Below are 19293 nucleotides of genomic sequence, written 5' to 3'. Positions count from 1 at the left end.
CAGGCAGCTGCAATTGCTTGTGAACATAAGGCTCCAAGGGTTGGTCCTCATACTGAGCCACCACCGACTAAAACAGAGGAGTTTCTGTCCACTGTCAGAGATCCAGACAGGTCAGCACAGGATAATCCTTGATGTTGGGGCTGATGTAAAAGACAATCCACATGTGTCTACTGCAGAACTTCCAGGTATACTATATAATTTATTAACTGCAATTGTGTATACACACACACACACACACACAGACACACACACACACACACACACACACACACACACACACACACACACACACACACACTTACACTTCATCATTTATTTTAAACTCTTCAGTCTTCTCGTTTTGCTTAATAAAAATTGCTAATGATTCAAAAGAAATTAAAGAGGGCAGGCATGTTTAGCTCCTTTCGCTATTGTATTTACTGGCAGATATTAATTTGATTTTAATATAGTAAATAGAATTATTGTATAATTGTTTTATTACATTTATATAGGACTTAGGGAAGCCAAATGTTTCAAAAATCTTGAAAGAAATACTTCCAATTTACAGACTCAGATGTCTTCACAATTTCTAACCTAATTGTTGATAGGTCTAGAGTGCTAATATTTGTGAAATCAGTTAATATTATAATTCTTTAATGCTGTCTTGAGTTTGCCTAGCAATAATGAATTCTGTTTGGTCTGCATATATTAAATAATGTAGTATTGTTTTTAGTCTGCTGGTCATATTTTTTTATTATTATATCTTCACCTAGTTACACATACACGTGCAACCCTCATGGTGGATCTTCTGTTCATCAGTTACTGTGGGCATGGTCATTTATGCTATGCCGCTTCCATGCTCATAGCTTCTTTCTCACCCCATCTCTTTGTAATCTCCTTTTGACTTTGCTTTTTATCTTCTTTCTGTTTGAGCTCCTCATATATTTTTGTATATTTACCTGCTTTATTTTCTTCTATTTTTTCCAACAGAGCCTGCATTTTTTCCATTTTCTCCATCTTGCACTTCTTTTGCCTTCTCTTATTTCTTCTTCTACCAGATATGAATCAGTATTTCATTCATAATAATAAATTATTCCACAATCTCCTCTTATTATCTCTATTTTGTCTTTCAAATCAGTAACACCTTTATTAGAGTTTCTGTCTCCCTTATCTATTGTCTCTTCCATATTTCATTACTTTACTGTTTTATTCCTGCCCATTCCAGCTTCTCCCTATGTTTTGCTGCTTTCCTTCTTTCCCATAATATTGTTTCCCACTTTTTCATGCTACCTTGTTCCACTGTTCCCCAATAGCTGTTACTTTTTCTTATACATGTGGGCTCCCTGCTTGCCTCTTTTTTCAGTTTTTTGATGGCATTGTATATTATTACCTTTAGTCATATATTAAGTAGTGTGGCATTCCCAATACCATTTCTTCCTGGATATTCTCAAAATGTTTTGTCAGTTTTCTTCCTTTGCCTTTTCTACTTCTGATTTTCTAGAGTACTAGTAGGATTATCACAATATTGGCTGTGTTTATTATTCCTCTAATTATGTAAATTCAATTGCCTCTTCCTTGTGTGAAACTCTGTCTTCCCCTGGAGATCCCTTAGATTGGGCTGATTATCCCAATCTTGCCTGTGTTTATTCTTCATGTAATAGTGTAAGTCCAACTGCCTCTCTTATCTACAACTCTATCTTCCCCTGAGAATCTCATACATTTATCTGTAATGTACCCTCTGCCATGTTCTTCAACTTTAGACCTAGGTAGTTAGGGTATTTAATCTCCTCTATTTCCCTATTACTGCTTTTGTTTTTCCTCTCTCCATTCTCACTATGACTGATTTCTTCTTCTTTGCACTTTCATTAAGAGCTTTCCTCAAATTTGGTGACAATGTGTCATTCTGCCCAGTTCCCATTTCAGTATTTTTGATAGAAAGAAAAAGTAAGTTATATGCAGTAAAAAGCTTTTCTCATTGTTTGTTCTTTCATTTTCTTTATCTCTTTTCTAAACTCTGTTGTTAGTTCTTATATCACCAAGGTATATAATCATAAGGTGAACAGGCGGCTTTACCTGTCTCCCCCTTATATGCTTGTTATGCTGGATATCCCTCAATTTATCCATCCATTACTTCTAGTTTGGGGTTTTTAACCTTGTTTTATCCCCAATTGTTTTGTTTTTCAGTTTCTTCCATACGAAAGCCCACCTCACTGAATTAAATGTTATTTGTTCTTCGTCCCCTCTTTACAAGTTTATTTAATCCTTACCCTGTTATGCATGGTAATAAAACTTCCTGTGAACATTTTCACCATTAGCTTAATGTTTGTGTTTATTAGTGATGAGGGTCTGTTGCACATTGCCTCCCTCATGTTTCCTTCCTTTGGCAGTATTTAAAATCATTGCATTATTTGGTGGTTCTTGTTCCTCTCTTCTCTTTCATATCTCTCTTATTCATATACTGCTGCCAGTTATATATGTAGAATTTAACGAACAGCGCATTTGTTCAATCTGAATGCTTGCGTTTCATCTTCTTCACTATCTTCAACTCTTCTATGGTTCCTTTTCTGTTCTTTTCTAATGTCATATCATGTCTTCATGCTAGTTCATCTGTACCAGTACCTGGATTTTCTATGTCCTTTTGGAAAATGTTCTGGGCTATCCTCTAAATGTGTCAATTTGATCCCTTCTCCCCTCTTCTTCACCTTCCTTTCATTCACACTAATTTTCCTCCGTTGCTTTGATTCCATCCCATCATTTCTCCTGATCGCTTCTCTGTCCTTTCCAATGTCTTGCATTGCCTCCTTGGTTATCCATTCTAGCTTGTCTTTCCCCAGTTGTTCTTATACCTGTAGCTCACCCATCACCACCATAGCACTTTTTTATATTTTCCCTGCTGCTATCATTAGTACCCCTGGGGCATTGCCTGATATGTAGCTGTTTGCTAAATTATATTCTTTGGATGCTTCCTTCTGCCATAAGAATCTGTCTAGTCTGCTTGCCTGGGTTAGCATGCCCTATGTATATATATTATTTCTGGTTTCTACACCCCCCCCCCCACGTCTCTCTCCATGAATCCATCCAGTTCCTTTTTCCCATATTTCTTTCCAGGTCTTTCAGCATTTTGCTATTATACTCCATCTTACAAAGACCCTTTATTTTTGTGGTTCTAATATCAGACTGATGCATCCTTCTATTATTCTTTACCCCATCTACGCATTCCTCTCCCCTTCCTAAAAATAATGTTGCATATATAACTGTATTTCATCTATGTTGTGAGTTTGTTTATATGTTGCATATTTTATATTCTTCTTCTTTTATTCTCCCAGTCTAGAAAATCTTTCAGTTCCTGTCTTCCGTCATTCAGCTTTATAATCCCATTCCCCTTTAGGCTGTGCTTTGTTTAGCATTTCTCACTCTCCCACATCTTCAGTTTGGTCTCTTGCAGTAACTCCACTTTTGTATCTAATCTTTCTAGTTTTGTGTACACCTTTCTCTTCTTTACTGGATATGAGTATCCCCCACGTTCCATAAGGCAAAGCTTAGAGTTTTGTTTGCTCTCTTCCCTCTCACCACTCTCCCTCCCATTATCACACCACTTGATATCTCCTACTCCCCAAAGTGATCATTTTAGGTTGGACCTCTTCTCCCTTGGTCTTATATATCTATGTCCAGAGTCCTCCCCTCATCTCCCCTTGAAAGTGGGCTGTCTCGCATATGTAGATGCTTCACTCCAGACATGTACTATTGTCTACCTAATATTCTTCTTAGTTCTCCTTTTCCCCTTATCTGCACTAAGAGTCTTTCTTCCTCCTCTCCATCAAGCTGCTTATTTACTTTTCATCTCATCAGTTCTGCTCCCCCAGTCTTATTTTTCTCAGCTGCCTTTCTCTTTTGTGCATGCATGCATGTGTTTTATTTGAGTTCCTGCTTTTTCTTATATTGTTACTTTATCCTTCACTACCTCCATCAGCTCCCCAAATAAAATGCACAGTTCTTCTTGAAGTCTGCCTCAACTTCAGCAATTTAGTCTGCATAGTTTTCTCTCTCTCTCTTGTATTTTGACTTTTTTTCCCTCCTTTCACTGCTTCAAACTAATACTTACAGTTTTCTATTTTGTACTGTTTAGCATTTCCAGGCAAAGCAACCATCTTTGCTGGTACACTCCACTATATATCTATATGTAATAACTGGCATAAAGATAATCTAGATTTAATAATGAAATCAGCCTATACTACCGAGTCCATATCTTCTTCCAGTATTGATGGTTGATATTAACAAGACAGAGGAATGAAATTTACACTTTGATCATTAATAAAGACTGTTTAAACACCTGAATAATATTTTGAATAAATATTTTGTATATTTCCGCAAGTATCCCAGCCATTCCAGGAGTTTTATTTTCTTTCACTTTTGTGATTTATTCATTTATTTCTAAATTTGTAATATGTTTAGAGATGGATTTAAGATTTTCATTTTATAGTTTGTATTTTATATTCCTAGCTAAAAAAGAATCCAAAGAATATTTTTCTATATCATATTTTTTCCTTGTTAATATTCTCATACTATTTTTAAAACATCTAAAATATCATCAGTCTCTGTTAGTTTCCTGCTACTTCCAGAAATATGAACATATTCCTTTGATTAGTTTTAGTTGTAATCATGTTTCTAGTTACTAATCTATGTAAACCTTCAGGAGTTATGGAATATAACTGCAATTTTCCTTTTTTCTAGATTGATTACAACTTTATTATTTAAGAGTAATTTATTTATTTTTTTATTTCTTGTTTTAATTATGTCTAGAAAAAATATCTTTTTGAATTTTTGATTTAGGAATGTTTAAGTCTTCTTGTACTTTGATAAATCTTTATGCCATTCCTTCATTTTGTTATGACATCAACAAGTAACTGGATGTTTTATTGCTTTATTGTTTATCATTTTTATTATTTATTGATTTTATTGTTTATGGTTTTATTGTTTATGGTTTTATTGTTTATGGTTTTATTGTTTTTATTGTTTTATTGATGTTATTGTTTTATTGTTTTTTTCTTTAGTTCAGTGTGTTTAATAAAAGATCAAGCTTCTTATTGTCGTGTTGTGCCTCAAGAAAAGGTTATTTGGATTTTGAAACTACATTTTGCTCAAGGCACTTTACCCTTTGTGGTTGATTTGTTTTGCTTTACATCAACAAGTAATTTTACCATATAGGTGTGCTTTAACTTGTAAGATAGTAACCTCCCCATTATCAGTCACTGTGAGATAAATGTAAATTTCTTTGTTCATTCACTACATAAACTCAGAAAATGTCATGCATGATGGCATTCTATTAATTACTTATTGTTTTACAGGTAGTGGTTAATTTAAAGAAAATGGCATTGTGGGACACAAAATTACTTTGACAGAGTCAGTTTTAGAACATGGATAACTAAAAATACAAATTCTATTAATACATGTCCTAGTCCCAAAACATAAGAATAGTGTGTAAAAATAAAGAATCATTTTCAGCTAAATTATTAACATCTTTTAGTTTTAAGAAGTTAGACTGATTTGGGAGTAATCTGGCAAAAGTCAAATGTTTGAGTTGTCTGCTTGCACTAGTATCTTTCCTATTTAATATATGGTTAAAATCGCCAAAGAAATCTCATTACCTTTTAGATTAGCTCTTGGTCATTAGTATATCCAAATATTTGTATACATTTTATCCAGGTAATACTGTATAATATATATTTGCTAATGTAACAAGTCTGCTCTGATACATAGTTGCAAACACTGCAAACATTATTTTAATATCACTAAATTAATAGATAATCTTTGGTATCAGCTAAAAGTCTAGAAGTTGCATAGGGGATTAAGGCTTTATGCTACTAAAAAAATGCTTCCTTAAGTCAAAAGTAGCGATGTATGATTCCTTTCACTTCCATTTGTCTGTATGTCACTCCAACCAAGTCAATTCATCAGATAGTGCTCCTGAAATGGGACACATGTCCAGTGGGTTTTCCTGGTTAACAAATGTAGAAAAATAAATATATAAAAATAAATAACTGCATTTTTTTTTACAGAATAGTAGTCTGTCTTCTTCATTTCTTTAAAGCAGTTTAATAATGTGAGTACTATTAAAATCTAATTTGCTGTATGTTTATTATTTATTTGACATTTGTTGACTAGGATAGTCTGACTGAACTTCCACCCTTTTTCAGCTGAGGCCCAGGTAGAAAAGCTCCACAGTACAAAGTATACAATAAGAAGTTTCACAGTACAAATTAAAGAGGTAATACATTCAACATACTGGTTATACAAGTAATAAGAAAATAACAAGCAAGTAATGCATTCTAAGTACGGGTTAAGTGTGTAAAGTTATAATACACACAAGTAGAACTTAAATATATAATAAGGTGAAATAGGTGAGCATTGCTGTACATGATAGGGATAATTTGGCAAAAGAGGCAATTCTAATAGTAGGTAAGTAATGAGAAAGGTGTTTAGAAATAAAATAGAAAATGCAGGAGAGTTCCTTGTATAGGTCTAGAAAGGTTGAGGTGAGTTACAGTGAGGTGGGAAATGTACGTAGGGGTTGAATAATGAAAGGGGATGGTGATAGATAACAGGGGGCAAGAGATTAGGAGGGAAATATAGAGAAGTAGTTGATAGTGAAGGTAAAGCACAGGAAGTTAGAAGGATAGAAGATTAATGTAGGCAAGGAAGAAGTAGGAAAGGAAAATGAGCAAGGGAGAGGATAAAGAGTTGAAAAGAGGGGAATTTATAGTGGGATGGCTACAGGGACATCCCCAGGCTCTGTTTATGTAATTTCTAAGAGATGGCTTGAAGTCTTGAGAATGGATAATCGTTCCAAGAGCCGTGGGAAGCTTATTCCATGAAAGGGCAGGAAGGTAGCTGTAAAGGTTTTGTCCTGCAGATTTTTTTAGGTTTATGAATCTCTAGAAGAAATTGTTTTGAGCTTCTGAGGGAGCAAGGTGGGTTATAGAAAGAGATGAGGGAGAAAATACTAGGGCAGGAGGAGGGCTTGTTTAAGATGCTGTGGATGTTGAGAAGTTGAGTATATGAGTGGATTAGGAAACTCTAGGAGATAGATTTGGGTAGGAAAAGGAGGAGTTTTGTCTTTCTAGGGTTAGAATGAGTAGGTTGTTAGTAAACCAAGTTTCAGTAAGACTGAAAGAAGTTTGTGTTAAGAAGAATAGGTCAAAAGGACTGAGTAGTGGTGAGGAAAGTGGAGTTATCCACATACCATATGAATGATGAGTGAGGGCAGGATGTGTGGAGTTGGTTAATGAAAATGTTAAAAAAGGGGGCCAAGAATTGAACCTTGAGAGACTTCCATTTTTATGGGCAGGTAAGGAGAAAGAGCAGGGAACAATTTGATGGCTTGTTGTCTGTTAGAGAGGTAACTGGAAAGCAAAAGATAGTGGTAGGGGAGAGGTTAAGTTGAGACAGTTTGGAGAGAAGGATGGAGTGGGAGACAGTGTCAAAGGCTTTTGAGAGATCTTAGAAAAGGCAGGAGACTAGTTTATTACTGTCTCTGGCTAGAAAGATAGAGTTAGTGAAGGAAATTATAGCAGTACTGGTGCTGTGGTGGGGGTGGAAGCCATGTTGGGTAGGGGTGATAAGGTTTTCATGAGTGAGGTAAGACCTAAGTTGCTGTTGCACACAGTGCTCAAGAATTTTAGAGAGGGGAGACAGTATGGCAATTGGGCAATAGTTAAAAAGTTCAACTGAGTTTCCACCTTTCTGGATAGGTATGGTGTGGAATTTCTTCCAGAGAGTAGGGGCAGTAGATTCTCTGATTGAGTGGTTAATGAGCATAGAGACTGGGTATGCTATGGAGTTGGTGACATCCTTTAAGAAGAGAGCTGGCAGATTGTCAGCAGATGGAGAACAAGGTTTATGTTTGAGAAGATGATTTTTAATGTAGCTGGTAGGTATGGGATTAAGTGAGAGTGGGTGGTTTTGTAGTTGGGGATCTCAGGAGGTGAGGGATTGTTTAGGCTGGCTTTTGGCATAAGTTTCTGACAGTATCGATGAAATAGGAGTTGAAGATGGAGGGTGATTGGTTTTTCAGTGACCTTCTCACTCATTGTTTTAGTTTGTTGTTTGGGATATTTTTGCAGTGACCCTAATGATAATGGACATCAGCTGGGTATAACAGCCATGTGTTTATAATGCTTAGTCAAACACTCTGTTTGTGCTGTGCTGATGAGGTCATAACAAGGCCAAAATATGCATATCCACAACTAGTGGAGTTTGGTTTTATTGGCTTGAAATTGTCCAGTAAAATGAGGAAACAAGTCATGGGCTTTCAGAATCGCCAATGAGCTGAAACACCTGATGTTCATAAGGATAATTTGCATATATCCCATGTGCCTCTGATACAAGAGGTTTGGGAGGTCACCCAGTGGAAGTTCTAGCTTTGCTGGAGGTTTCATTTTGTTTTTACTGAATGTTTTTTCAGTGACCTTTTCTCTCATTGTTTTAGTGGAGTGAGTTGTTTGGGCAGAGGTTAGGTTTTGAGGGGCTCCTAGGTGGAGAATTTGGTTGATGATGTTCCAGAATTTTTGGGAATTTTTAAGTTGTGTAGTCAGGGATGTGTGGTAGAATTTTTTTTTGTCAATGTGTATGTGCTTTTTGGCTAGGTTACAGGGTTCCCTATATTTTTGGAGGTGAATGTATGATTTTGTCTTTATCCACAGTTTCCATGTGGAGTCTGTTTTGGATGAGGGATAGGGTAGATTTGGTGAGCCAGGAGGAAGAGTGTGATTTGTCTCTAATAGTCCTGGGTGTAGCAAGGGAGTCTAGAGTGTTAAGAAAGATAAAGTTGAATTGAAGGCCTGCATCATCAAGAGAGAGAGATGATAAAGGAAGATCCTGTCAATGGCAGAAAGGTAGTTGTTTAGAGTCTCAGGGCTGAAGTTGGTTAGCTTATGGCATTCCTTGAATTTGTGAGGATGGTGGAGGTGGGAGGGAGAATCTTTGGATGCATATAGGGGAATGATCACTTATTGAGTCTGGGAGGGATGTGGGCTGGTGGTACAGGTCAGGATAGGAGATAAGAATACAGTCAAGGATAGAGGTGGTGTTTGATGGTTTTTGAAGAAAAGTGGGAGAGGTAATAAGTTGAGAATAGCCAAAAAGGTGGTTGAGGAGTCAGAGGTGAGGGCCTGCCAACTGATATTTACATTGCCTAGTATGATTATTTCATTAGGTATGGTGTTGGCTGTCCAGTGAAGAATCAGTTCTAGTAAGGGAATGTTATCTCCAAGGGGTATGTATATAGCAGCTGTTGTAAGGGTTTTGTGGTTGTTCAGTTCACAATTAGCCATGAGGAGTTTGGCTGAGTGGAAAGAGGGGGTTGGGTTGGTTAGGGGGATAAGGTTAGGTAGTCTGAGTACATTATGGCTACACCTCCTCCTTTTTATGAGTTCTGTCAAGGCATAGGATGTTGTAGTCGGGGGGGGGGGTTCTTTATCAGTATTATGTGGTTTCAGCCAAGTTTCAGAGATAGAGATTATGTTTGTGCAGTATCGGGCTATCCAAGAGTTTAAGTCATTAGTTTTGTTGAGGATGCTGTGTATGTTGATTGAGTAAAAAGAGAGATATTTGAGGCTGGGGTTAGGTCCTTGCAGGAGTGGGTGGGTTATGTTGGTGGGAGTTGATGGATTGTTGTTTGGGCCTGGGTTTGGATGACTGTCACCTGAAATTATAAGGGTTTGCAGAGGTGGAGTATAAAAGATGTGGTGGGGTAAGGTGGAAGAGATTTCTGTTTGTATTTCTGATTAGGGAAGATATTGAGGAGAAGTCTAATTTTGAGGACAATGTGTTCAGTGCAGGAGAATAGAGTAGTTTATATGAAGTAAGAGTAATGTCTACCAGAGTATGCAGTAAAGGAGAAAGTTGGGGAGTTAGGATGAGTTTTAAGTGGAGTGTGATAGGAAATAAGGTGAGAGAAGTGAAGGAAGAGCAAGGATAAGAGACAATTATCATTGTAAAGGGTGAAGACTAGGATGAGGTAAATGGTGTGTAAGTAAGAAGTAGAAGGTGAGTGGAGGAGAAGTTAAAAAGTGTGGCTGGAGGGGTATGTGTTAGAGTATGTTGGATGAAGGTGTTTGGGCTGAAAAGAAGGATAACTATAAAGGAAATTACAACAGGGGTGGGTGGAAATGAGGTAGGGTAGGGAGCAGATTGAGCCCAAGTGTAGTGAGGGTGAATGGAACAGGCTGGCCCTGGCCAAGTAGATGTTATGAAAAACAATCAGAAAAGCAGGTGAGTCAGTTAGCATAACAAGCTAATAAATAGGGTAGGGGATGAGTGTTGTGGAGTAGTAGAAGCAATAAGAGAGGGGGGAGTTTGCTTGGAGTGGGTGGTAAAATTCAGTGGAATGAGCAGAGGTAACAGACTATAACAGCTGTAGTTGGTTAAGGGCCTCAGAACAGATGAAGTACAAGAAGAGGAAAGGAAATTATCTAACAGTTCCTGACGTGGATATTAGATGCCAGAAAAAATAGGGCACAGATAAAAGACACTAGAGAACTAGGGGGGGGGTAGTGGGGCTGGGGTTGAGCAGAGGTGATGTACAAGGAGCCATTGGCTTTTAAGAAACAAATAATATAGTTTAGTTGAGCAATTCAGTGTGTACATACATTAACTGAGTAATATTTAGAATGTCCAGTAGCAGGGTTGGAGCATCTAGCAGGGGTTACACAGTGGTTGTCTTCTTCTGTGACTTTGATGCGTTTCTTTTATTTTAATGCTTTTCTAACCCTTAAGTTGAATGGTAGTGAAGGGAGAGGTCAGAGTGGGGTATGCAGCATTAATTGAATAACATTTAGAATGTCCAGTAGCAAGGTTGGAGCATCCAGCAGAGAGTACATAGTGGTTGTCATCTTAGGTGACTATGATGAGTTTCTTTTATTTTAATGCTTTTCTAACCCTCCGGTTAGATGACAGTGAAGGGTATGCCACTTAATTACAGCAATATGAGATGAAACAATGGAGCCAGGAGCAAACAAGGCATTCGTACATCACAATTGAATTTCCAGAGTGTGCCAAAAGTAGAGGCGAGGGGAAAAGAAAGTCCTTTTATAGCAGGTTTATTTCATGTAAAAAAATACATTGGTCCTTTAAAGATATTGCAACAACTTTCCTATTGATAACCACTAAACTGTTAATGTTGTCATTTATACTATTAATAAATTAATAAATTAATTAGGTTTCTTGTGTTAGTCTGCAATAAGCAGCATAGGTTATGTATGCTATGGGCTGATTAAACATTTTCAAACAATAAGTAAATATGAACATTAATAATTTGAGGGGCACACTATTAGGAAAACACTGGTAGTGTTGTCGCCTCACAGTAAGACACTTTCCAGTTCGACTCTCAGCTAGAGCGTCTTCTGCGTGGGGACATGCATGAATGGGCGTACCTTTGTTGAAGGTTATGTGTCAGGGCTTTTAACTCGGCACGTAAAAATCAACTACCAATCATTAGTGGACCGGAGTTCCACTGTGGCGACCCCTAACCGGGAAAAGCTGAAAGACACAAACTATTAGGAAAACACTAGTAATTCTAAAGATTATAGCATAAAATAAACTCATTAACCCTGTCATGGAGACCTAATGTTTAGGTCCCCATCTTGATTAGGAAATCCTAATTAAAATACCCTCCAAAATAGCCCACATTATATATCTATTTGCACTAAAAATTCTTAGCATTGTTGCCACTGAATAAAATAGACAGAATGGTGGAATGATTACTATTTTTTAAATTGCTTAATTCATTCAAGCCAATAGCATATTTTTGTATTCTTCCAATTAACACCCATAGCTCCTTATAGCATTTAGACATTTTTGGGGTCTGTCATCCTTAACTGAGTCACAGATTAATAATAGAATTAGAAAGTATAAGATATAATTAACAAAATGATAATACGATTGTTAACTCTGGCATGAAGAAATTAATGACTGATTTCCCCTCATTATTCATGTTTTCTTGTTTGCATTCATATTTTATACCTGGGAGACCTACATGTTATTTAGGGACATGGTGTGAAATACCTTGAGTGGAGAAAGAAAAATATATTTGTTAATGTGCAATTAGAGTAAACTATACTGGAGATTTTGGTAGCTATTTGCTAGTTACTATGAAAATATGAAATATTTCCATATGCACTTAATATTTCTAAAACTGGGTCACATGGCATTGAATGAAGCCTTAGATGATGTTGAGAAAACTGTCATTGATATTTGCAGTCTAAGTTGCACAGCTTGAGAAATATTCAGTATTATATATGTTGTTAATTATATGAATAAACATAATTCTTCATATTTCTGTAAATATCTTAGTAAGCATACCCATAGAAAGGAATGTTTTGTTGTCATGTAAAAGCTTATGTCCAGCTAACAAATGTAACTTGATGAAATGCATCTAGGTTATATAGTTTCCAAGTTATGATAATTTGTTTGTCAGACAGATAAAAATATAATTCTGGTTTTGTATTCATAATAATATATTATAGCACTGATTTAATAACTGTAACTGTAACTGTACTGGCTGTTATCAATGCAAAGAAGACTTCTTACTGTTAATATTGCTTTTTGCACCATTTTAATAGCTTTTATTCACAAGGTATTTGCATTTATTTGTTTTGTGCTGTTAAGTTGATTTCTCATAAAATACTTTTGAATATAACAACGTTTGTAGGCTACTAGAGGCATGACATTTTACATCACATGGGTATTATTAAGTTAAATATCTTCTAGCTTATGCTTAAGACTAATTAAGATATTAGCAATATCAAAATCTACGTTGACGAGAGAAAGAGAGATTGCAATAAAGGAGGACAAGACAAGACAGAGAAAAAAAAAAATATATATATATATATATATATATATATATATATATATACACACACACACGCACACACATGCACACACACACACACACACACAGCAAAAGATTAGTGCACGTCGTGAAAATAGGTGCACGGAATCCAATATACAATCCAAAACAAAAAATTCCAGCACTCCAGGTCACAGAAATAGTGAATCCAACTTCGGATGAAAAAATTCTGACTCAAAAGCACTTTAAATAAGTATAAGAACTTTTAATACAAGATGAAACAAACATTCAGATAGCTCCATCACGCAGCTATTCGGCTCAACTGAAGAGAAAACAGATCGGTGAACGATTTCACCCCCTGGCGTCGTCATTGTAAAGTTACAAGCAGGCATCACCCAACCAGTGATTTTATAGTCATCATTACCTATGATCATTTCAAATATATCTATACATAAGATATATTAAACAGAAAACCAAAAAACAAATAAAGATATAATAAACATCACCGTAAATATAAAATAATATATTGTCATGCTTCTGTTATAAAGAAAAAACACATATAAATATTAACCAAAACATAAAGTAATAAATAATAATCCAAACCAAGAAATATATATTTTTACAAGCATATATACACATATACACACACACATTTTATATATATATATATATATATATAGATACATACATATATAGATACATACAAAAACAAATACATACAATACATCTTTTTTGGAAAGGATAGAATCAGTGAAGAAGGACAAAAAATCCATCACCAATGGTCATTAAGGCCAGGTTTACATAAAGCCCCCAATTTTATCATCCACATTCTTTCTTTTTTATCCAAAATCTCATGTTTAGTTAAGTCAGATAATCTACTACCCTTAACTGCATCAATACCTACAAAGAGAAATATAGCAGAATTGTGATCACATAAATGTTTGTATAGAGCAATTCTTAAGCATTTACAATTTATGTCACTCAAGTGTAAAGCAATCCTGCTCTTTAGACTTCTAGAAGTCTGTCCAATATAGAAGGCACCACATTGGCATACTGCCATATATATCACCCATTCTGTGCGACACGTGATAATATGTTTAATATCGAAGACTTTAGAAGTATTAACTGAAGTAAAGGATTTGGTTCGTGACATCACCTTATAATATACGCAATTGCCACAGGCATAAGAACCTGTAGGTAAAGCTCTAAATATTCCATCCTTAGGCCAGTCAATCTGTTTATACCATGATAAAAATTCCCCATGGTTCCTCCCCCGTCTATAACTATAGGAACATCTGGAGTCAAGGAGTTGATCAAAAAAAGGGTCTGATTTGAGCACTACTCAATTGTTGTCTATGACATTACATATCTTAAAAATGTTAGTTCCATAACTGACAACAAATCTAACATTTTGATTTGCCCTTGCATTATGTATGCTCAAGTCATCTAGATCTAGATAGACATCAGTATGTTTCAAAAATTCATTCCTGGAGTAGTTTAAAGACATCGATTTTTGTATTTGGATGTTACGTTTATCATAGCCTCTTCTAATAAATATATCACTCATGTTGTTCAGTTCCGTCTTATAATCTTCTTGTACATTACATATACGTCTATGTCTACAAAACTGCGACTTCGGTATGTTATGAGTAATATGTTTAGGATGGCAACTGCGCGCCTTCAGTATAGCATTCTTAGTAAACGGTCTATATTAAATCAGTGAATGCTTAAAATAGTGAATGCTGATTTATCGACACTTTAAAAGCAAAAGCTTTAAATCCCGAAGACATGGAACAGTGATTATTTTTCTGAGGGAAAAAAAATCACTGTTCCAAAAAAAAAAAATTCAAAACACAGAAAGCTGAAAGGGGAAAAAAGCTTTTCTCAAGGATAAAGCCAAAATAGGAGAGACCACAAAGACAATATTGGCACAATATTCTTGGGGCTTCATAAAACAATGCTGTACGGCACTCCCACAGCATTGCCACCTGCTAATCATGCCCCTAATAGCTTACATCAGAAAAGGGAGGGGGATGAGCTCCTAACCTCATTGCTAAAGAGGTTGAAATTACTTAACTCTGGTAATACCTGACCTTTCCCATCTGATCAGTTCACATACCACACTTAACCTCAACACCACCTCTCACACCAAACACTTGCAAAAGATAAAAATCCATCGCTGTACCATAAAGGGCTGTCCTCCAGGCTATAAACCAAGGTCTGTCACCAGGTAAACCGACAATAGAATGTCCAAGCACTGAAAGGTCCAAGTATTGTATTTATTGATCCAGTCACGATAAAATCACAGAGACCACAAAATAACACAAAACAAAAATGGAACTGGTGATTGAGCGCGCTTTCGTCTTCACTTAGTAAACTTCATCAGAATCACAAAATCAATTAAAATTGAACACCTTAAATATAAAAGCATGGCAAGCCACTATTGGTTAATTGGTTAATTGTTGCTCCAAAGCATTTAAGTGCTTTAAAACCTTTTATAAAAATATAAGCTTTTTCCTCTTTTTCTTCATAAATAACTTGTCATACAAAAATAACTAGTCATATAAAAATAATGGTTCATAGATGTGAACTCCAAAAACATGTACATCTGTAGATATATGAATTAAAATATATGAATTAAAAATGTATGTATATGTTTATATGCTTGTGCATAATCTATTAGAATAACTCACTAATAATACCTTACTAATAATAACAATATATGTATATATACACTCAATAAATACCATTAACATTATATACAATATAATATAATATACTAAATAATAAATGGTTAATAAATAAAAAAATAATAATAATTAATATATCAATATGACGAATTGATGAAGTGTATATAAATAAATAATAAGGTTTAACCACATATGTATATACTCAATTAATAAAATTTAAATATTAAATATTAAATATTAATTTCATATGAAGGTATAAATGGATAGAACCATAGTGCACTTAAATACATTAAATACATTGAATACATTGAATACAATATATTATATTAAAATGTTAAAATAACTGCATTCAAAAATTTTAATTTGGGGTTATTTGCTAAGAGCTTCAGGGCTGGTTTAATGGATAGATGATCATTCATCCCCTTGGGACCGCAGACATCTAATTTAAGATGCCAAATTAACTCTCTGTATTCCAACAGAGATTCCCAATCTCCACCCCTGTCACTCTTTTTGACCTCCTCCAGTACCCAGAATTTAAAATTCGCTTTTTCACATATATTGGTGTGTCTGAATTGGGCATTGTTATCATTCTTTCTAGTAATATCCCTCATATGCTCATAAATACGTTTTCTTAGCTGACGTTCCATCTTACCCACATAGTATGCTCCACAGGTGAGACAGTAAGCAAGGTAAACAACACCCTTGGTGTAGCAGGTGAAGTACCCATTGCTCCTAAGTTTTCTCCCAATACCTTTCACAAATATTTCCTTGTTTCCAGAAATGAAGGAGCATTGCCCACACCTGCCACATCTATGTGTTCCTGTCTTATTTATCACCCCCCTTTCTTTCAATGGATTTTTCTTCTCAAATAAATCCTTAAAATTAAGATTTTTTCTGTAAGTGAATTTTAAGGGTTGCTGAAAAATTGATGAGTTGTTACACATCTTTGAAAAAATTTTCCAAACCTCATGTATGCCCCTTTGTATCCACTCACATCCCTTGTGATATGTAAATATCAGTCTCGGAATTTCCTCTTTATCAATACCAATATTTTTAGTTTTCCTGATATTGGCCACATCTAAATTACCATTTAACAGGGGCGGGTAGTGGGTATAACGTTTTTTCATTACCTCCCTTTTTACATTCTTAATTAATTCAATAGGATACCCCATTTCCCTAAATAGACCCTGTATTTTGTCCATTTCATGCTTACATTCTATGTTGTCACTAGTCATCCTAGAAGCTCTGACCATTTGCCCCTTAATAATATTTCTTCTCAAGTATAAGGGGTGGTCACTTTGAAAATGTACATAGGAATTGGAAAAACAACTTTTCCTATAAACCTTAGATTTATATTGCTTATCTTCTCTATTCTTAGTTATAGTAATGTCAAGGTAGTTGGCATAATCAATATTATATTGGTATGTAAACTCTAAAAAATTGGTAGTCGTATGTATATATTGTATAAATTCCTCGATCTGTGCTGTGTTGCCGTCCCAAACAATAAATACATCATCCAAAAATCGAAAATATTGTTTGATGTACTTCCAAAATTGAGATTTAAATACAAATTCAAGTTCCCAGTAGAGCATAATAATGTTTGCATATATTGGGGCGCAGGCTGATCCCATAGCCACCCCCCCAATCTGATGGTAAATGTCTCCCTGGAAATAAATGAAGTTATTTTTCAAGACAACCTCTATATATTCTAATACTAATCTAAAATCAGTATTACTTAGGAATTTAAATTCTGTTAACATATGCTCAAACCATTTGAGACCAATATTGTGAGGTATTACTGAAAAAAGGTCTTTAACGTCAATGGTAATAAAACCATAACAATCGTCGTAGGGAATATTATTAAATTTTTCCAAAAAATCCCATGAATCTATTAGTATATGGGGGTAGTAATTGTACAAAGGTTTCAGCTTGTTGTCCACAAATATTGCTAAAGTATGTGTCTTTGAGCATTGGGATGTCACAATGGGCCTAAGTGGGGGATTTTGTACATCTTTGTGTATCTTGGGTATCCCAAAAACCTCCGGGATTACCGGTTTGGGAACCTTAAGAAAGTTGTATAAATCAAGGTCAATAGATCCTTGAATCAAATTGTCTTCCAAGTAAAGGTCAATTTTATTGTACCAGATATTCATCTCATTCCTAGATGCAAGTTGGTATCTATTACCCTAATTCAAAATCTCAACCATCCTCTTACTATAGTCCCAGTAGTCCATCAAAACTACCCCCCCCCCTTGTCAGGCTTCATAATCCTTACTCTCTCATTGCCCTGTAACATTTTCAACACCTTAACTTCTTCATCTGTTAAGTTCACATATTCCTTTTCTACTTCATGTAATAAATAACCTTCCCTAACCATATTTAAAGTGCAGGTCTCAAAATTAAAAATGTCATGTTGTAGGGGTGGGTTAAAAATACTTCTTCTTCTAAGCCCTTTCCTTGTATTTGCTTCTTCATTTTGGAATATAGTCTTTAAATTTAGTTTCCTAGCAAATAACTTGATGTCCAATAATATATTCTCAATCCTAGGTTTATGCACGGGTATAAATGAAAACCTCTTAGTAAAAAGATTAAAAAATTCCACTGTAACTTCTAGATCAGTGAAATTGTAAATATTAAAATTGTCACGTGAAAAAATCTTGCATGTATTTGTGTTCACATGTTCAAGTGCACCATTATCTGCAGTGTCACACAACACTGCGTTACTATGCCTTCTTGTATCATTGACTTCTAAATGAAGTTCCACTCTGGAATGATCTTCCTCACTAAAATTGTCCTTGTCTATGTAGGTGTCCAAATACAGTGAAGTATCTATTTTTACAAAATCAGTTCCCCCTCTTACCTGTATCTGTTCCCCCCTTGTTTCCTGTAGGAATTGTCCCCTATTGCCTCCGCATATGTGAAGGAGCGATTCCGGTTCTGGTTCCTTAACCTTTCTGATCTTCGGGGACCCTCCCCCACTTCCTCCTCTAAAGGGTCAACCTGGTTCATTGCATCACACTCACCCATTTCATTCACACTCATATTCAAGCCTTGATTCCCATACCATTTGTTATTTTCCACAGTGGTGTACCTATATTGAATGGGTGGATTTCCCCTATTGTCCTTTCCATCATATCTCAAGTTCTGATACCTAAAGGGCCTCCTGTTAGTTTTGTTCAGGTCAACATAGGCCCTACCTTCTTGGTAGTCACGTATGTCCCGATCAGTTTTATTTAGTTTTCTTTTGTAATTGCTAGCCACATTAGTGTCAACATCATGAAGTACCTTATAATATATTTCTTTGTTCTCTTTAATGGTAAAAAGTAGGTCATTACTAATTTCTTTCTGAATTTCATCTATTCTTTTTTTACTGTCCAAAAGAATATCTGCATTACTACAAATCATGGCTTTTAAAATTAGAATACCACAGTCATTAAGAATGTCTGAAATGGTTTTGAACAATCCACCATTTCCTTGTATATTATTAGGATATTTATTTAGCCTAAGACCTTTAGGCACAATCTTACGCTCTACACACTGAGTTAAATACCAATTGTCAAGACTTAAATTCCTATACTTGTTCAATTCCAGTTCTAAAAGCTTACATTTGTCCTTATAAGAACTGTAGTCCTTCTGTGTATTGACCGTTTCGTCAAGCGCCTTTGAAAACGAACGGTCAGGCCATTCTGTAAAATCCACATTGCTATAGTTATCCAACCCTCGTTGCTTTGTCCGTATAACAGTTCTGTTGGTATAACCTCCGCTCGAACCGGGTATAGT

The sequence above is a fragment of the Protopterus annectens genome, chromosome 3.part0 (genome assembly GCF_019279795.1).
Source record: "Protopterus annectens isolate FY-2018-M chromosome 3.part0, PAN1.0, whole genome shotgun sequence".
Taxonomy (NCBI): Eukaryota; Metazoa; Chordata; order Ceratodontiformes; family Protopteridae; genus Protopterus; species Protopterus annectens.
Note: the sequence above shows the minus strand (reverse complement) of the source record.